Raw genomic sequence first — 5,000 nt, 5'->3', positions numbered from 1 at the left:
TGCCACTTGTCATTTAAAAATTATAAAAAAAAAAAATAAAAAAATAAAAAATTCACTCTGCCATAACCTTTAACTGCATTGTCATGCATCTAACTAATGCTTTTAAAAAAAATAAAATAAAATCCCCCAAATCCTGTCATTTTCATTGTCCGCTCATCACACCCACGATTCCACGCTCCAGCTGCTGGCTACGAAAAGTCTCGAAGCTTGAACAACATTTCTGGGATGACGGGCGCACCTCTACGTTTGACCCCCATCACTCCTATCAACAGCGCCCCCTACGAACCCTACGACTCTCCCGGACCTCTGCGCCGCTGCCGTTCCCCAATCCCGTCCATTTTGTAGCACAGACGCTAAGAGAGGACAAAAAAATATATAATCACGCTCCGAACTAGAGACTCCCAAATGCACCGTAGTGTTAATACTAGTGATAATGATGATGATAACTGTTCACAATGTAAGGGTTAACGGTCACGCTTTTCACTGAGCAGAGCGGGTGGGTCTGGGGGAGGGGTGATATGGGATGGGGTTTGGTTTAAATTCCCCTGGCTTTTGAGTGCTAAATAAATCTCCCTTGATAAACGTAAGCTTAAAGTCGCAAAGACAAAGACGAACCTACAAGCTACATCAGCAATATTCAACCTATCGATAGAAATCTCTGGCTTCCTGAACGAACGCTAAGCTTCCGTGGTTTAGTCACTTTAGCGAGCCGACAGTAGACGGCTTTCCCGCTGCCCGATTGCTGGAAACGTACTGTATTAAAGGTGTCAAGCTTCATCTGCCGGCAAATCTTGGAATGATTTAGGCGACTGTAATGCATGCGAATATAAACTAATCAAACTAAAACCTCTGAATGAATATCGCTAAATGAAGATTCGCCGTTCATTATTTCAAACGTCCGCTCGTCCAGAAAGAGGTCAGGAAAGCCGGCGATTCATTTTTTTGGGTTAAACGCAACTGCGGTTTATATAAATATATATACACAACGATAACAGGACAAGGACACGTTCATCATCTCATCAGCATGACTCAGAAAAATGTTCATTTTTAATACGATGATTTTATTATCGTTATCTAGTCGAGGACGCGCGATTACGCCCCCGTCAGAGAGCGCCTGAGGAAAACGGAACCGCGTATTAACTGTAAGAAGTACTCTATTTTTGTATCAGGCTTCGGGACGCTGCAATACGAACTGAGCCGGGGGACGAAACTCACCTTTGTGCATGGACAGGAGCAGGACATCGACGTTGTCCGTGTAAAATCTGCTATTTAGCTTCGACACTATTTAACCAAACAAAGGTGTGACTAACGGGGTGGGGGGCAGAGAGGCAAGGAAAAGGAATCGGAATATTTTATCCAGGGCCACTGACCTTCTACACTGCTTCAGGACGCTTCCCGGTATTCCCGCTTTTTCTATACTAGTGCATGAAGGGAACGCCGGACTCTACAATCTCCTTCTTCCTACATTACTTGATCATAAATATGACATATCAAGACGACATGAAAGTCAGGATCTGAAATCTGAAGAAGAAGAAGACAAAGAAGAAGAAGAAGAAGAAGAAGGAGGAGGAAAATAAACAGAACCCCTCTTCATCCTGCTCAACATCATCATCATCATCATCATCATCCTCATCACCATCATTCCCATTATTATAAAGCCCTTCCACCTGGTTACTGTGATTCTTATAGTTTGAATGCAGTAAGTTTTCACCTTCCCTTTTTTTTTATTTTCTCATTGTTTCTTTCTTTCCTCCTTTTGTTCTTTCTCTTTTCTTCTTTTTCCCTTTTTTCTTTGCCTGCTCTGTCTCTCGGATGCCCGATCTTCCCTTTCTGCCAAACCAAAAAAAAAAACAAAAAAACAAACAAACAAAGGAGGGAACGTTGACTGGATGCTGGACTGACAAGCGGTCAGTAGGAGAAGAAAAATATGCTGAAAGTGACAGAGAGAGCGAAAGAAAGAGAGAGAGAGAGAGAGAGAGAGATGTGTGTGAATATATTTGGAGACATTTTGATTTGTCTCCTGTCTCTACACTGTTAATGAAATCTCCACTGCAATGACGGATTAGAAATGTTTTTGTTTTTTTTTTCTTCCCAAAGTTTTTTCCTCCTTTGTGTGAACGGATGTAAAGAAACTGTCGGCATCGCTCACTTTAATTGTGACAGACGTTCAGCGTCCGCTGTTCTACTTAAACAGAGCTGTACGGATATTATTTTTGTATTACGAACCATTTTAGGCACTGCTGTTATTGAATATGTACACAGAATGCTTTGTATAGATTTACATTTTCACCTGTGTGTGTGTGTGTGTGTGTGTGTGTCCCTTCTTTTATTTCATGGTGCCTCCCTCGCTCATCTCTCCTCCCTTTCCCTCTCACTCAAACACACACCCAGAGCTAGAACGACTCAAATAGCGGACTCAAATGATTGTCATGTAGATGAAAAGAAAGCTGAGAAATAAGAGATCATTCACAACGTCACTGAGGAGACAGTTTTTAAAAGGTGTAGCCATGAGATAATATATGGAGGTCACATAATAACATAAAGAGCCCATGAGATATATGGAGGTCATGAGATGGATCTCACAAAATAATATCTGTAGCATGAGAGCTAAGATATGACGGTCACAAGATAATACATGGAGGCTGTAAGATAATATATGGACGCCACTAGACAATATAAGGAGCCCACAAGATATATAAAGGCCGGAGTATAATGTATGGAGGACACTAGATAACATATGAAGGTCCCAAGATAATGTACGGATCCCATGTATGCGAGATAATATATGGAGGTCACCAGATAATATACTGTATGAATCCACCCAAGATAATATATGTAGCATGCAGGATAATATATGGAAGCCATGAGATAATATAAGGAGGCCTCAAGATAATGTATGGATCCCACAAAATAATAACTGTAGCATGTGAGATAAACTTTAGAGGCCGCAAGGTAACACACGTAAGCTGTGAGATAATATATTGAGGTTACTAGATAATATAAGGAGCCCACGAGATATATGGAGGCCCAAAAAATAAAAGATGGAGCCCACAAGATAATATATGTAGCATGTATGTATCTATGTATGGATCCTACAAAATAATATATGTAGCATGCGAGATAATATAAGGAGCTTACAAGATAATATCAGGATCCCACTGCATGTATGCAGGCCATGAGATAATCTATGGAAGTCATGAGATAATCTATGGAGGCCCCAAGATTATGTATGCAGGCCATGAGATAATATATGGAGGCAATAAGATAATCTGTGGAAGCCACAAGATTATGTATGCAGGCCATGAGATAATCTATGGAAGTCATGAGATAATATATGCAGGCCCCAAGATAATGTATGGAGGCCATGAGATAATATATGGAGGATATGAGATAATATATGGAGGCCCCAAGATTATGTATGGATCCTACGGAAGCGTGTTGCATTCACTTGAGTAAAAAAAAAATCTACTCTGTTTTTCTGAATTAACGACTTACTTATCTCAAAATTATGAGATAATTTTTCAGGAAAAAAAAATTTTTTGCTATGTTTTTCTGAATTAAAGACTTAATGTGGATTGCATGGAAGTAAACATGTCCCGCCTTTCAAGTTTAATCCGGTTTTATTTTACTTTGGGTTTGAGACATTGGGAGATACTGCTGTCTTTAAGTAATATAAATGGTGTTGTTATTAGTGTGTCAACTTTGCGCAGACGCCTCAAGACTTTGCGCCCGTTCAGACGAAAAGAACATTCTGATCTGCTTGACGTTGCTGTGTTTCTCCAGGATCAGTTGAACCGATATGGTCTGCTTCACGGTAGCCGTATCACCATTCGTGAAAACCCGTCGATTGCACCATTGATGCAGATCCCATATGGTTTGAGTTTATCATATGAATCAACATGCCATAAAACGTTCGGGCCTGGATTATGATACAAACGTCGCCGAAGACGATTCCGGCGCCTCAGTTGCACTCCATGGAGATCCAGTATTTTCAACAATTGCCTGATTGTCTCTTGTGTCACCACATAACCAGCCTGAATGAATTTCAGATGCATCATCTTATATCCGTGAAGCATTACCATATCGGTTCAACTGATTAAACTTGAAAGGCGGGACATGTTTACTTCCATGCAATCCACATTAAGTCATTAATTCAGAAAAACAGAGCAAAAAATATTTTTTTCCTGAAAAATTAAGTCGTTAATTCAGAAAAACAGGGTAGATTTTTTTTTTACTCAAGTGAATGCAATACGCTTCCGTAGGATCCCACAAAATAATATCTGTAGCATGCAAGATAATATTTGGAGGCCATGTGATAATATATTTAGCACACAGATAATATATGACGTGTATTATCTCGTGTTCTGTGTATATTATTTCATGTTCTCAGTATATCATCTCATGGTCCATATATATATTATTTTCCACACCTTATTAAAAAATGTACCATGGCATAAGCTCAGCGGTTTCATATATTACAGAAATTCAGCACGTAACAATTCACACGAGATAAGAGTTAGGGTGATGTGTAGAGTTTGCATTCGTTACTTTAATTTCAAATCAAAAACACACATCGCTCTCGCTCCTCAGATCAGATATGAGATCTTTTGTAGATTTTTTTGTGTTGTTTGTTTTTTTAAGTCACACAAGCGTGAACAGTTCTGCGTTTTCCCCCCCACACCGTTCCACGTTTTTAATTTGAAAATATAAATAGCCGGCAGTCGAGTAGGTGACGTGGTGTGATGTTCCACACGGTTCACCTAATGTCACGTGTGTTCACAGATTCACAACAGGACACTCGCGTGTTATTCCACATTAAATCCCACAGAATGAAAACAGACATACATGAACCCGACGTTTCAGCTGTCAACTGATCACACGCACATCACGTGACCTCTCGTCTTCCTTCCATCCCTCCATCCCTTCACCGCTGTGCGTGTGCTGCGTAAAGTGGGGGGGGGGGGGTTCCTCGGGCCTACATCAGGTCTCAATGCTGTGTA

General features: G+C 40.4%; 1 protein-coding gene across 3 annotated transcripts in view; it reads left to right on the top strand.

Moving 5' to 3' along the window:
- The window catches only part of kcnc3a (potassium voltage-gated channel, Shaw-related subfamily, member 3a), a 94,879-nt gene that overhangs the window by 84,618 nt on the left and 5,261 nt on the right, over nt 1-5,000 (top strand). The gene's annotated exons all lie outside the window — the stretch shown is intronic.

Source organism: Tachysurus vachellii, chromosome 18, assembly GCF_030014155.1.
Source record: "Tachysurus vachellii isolate PV-2020 chromosome 18, HZAU_Pvac_v1, whole genome shotgun sequence".
Classification (NCBI taxonomy): Eukaryota; Metazoa; Chordata; class Actinopteri; order Siluriformes; family Bagridae; genus Tachysurus; species Tachysurus vachellii.
This window is presented reverse-complemented; position numbering and strand designations above follow the sequence as displayed.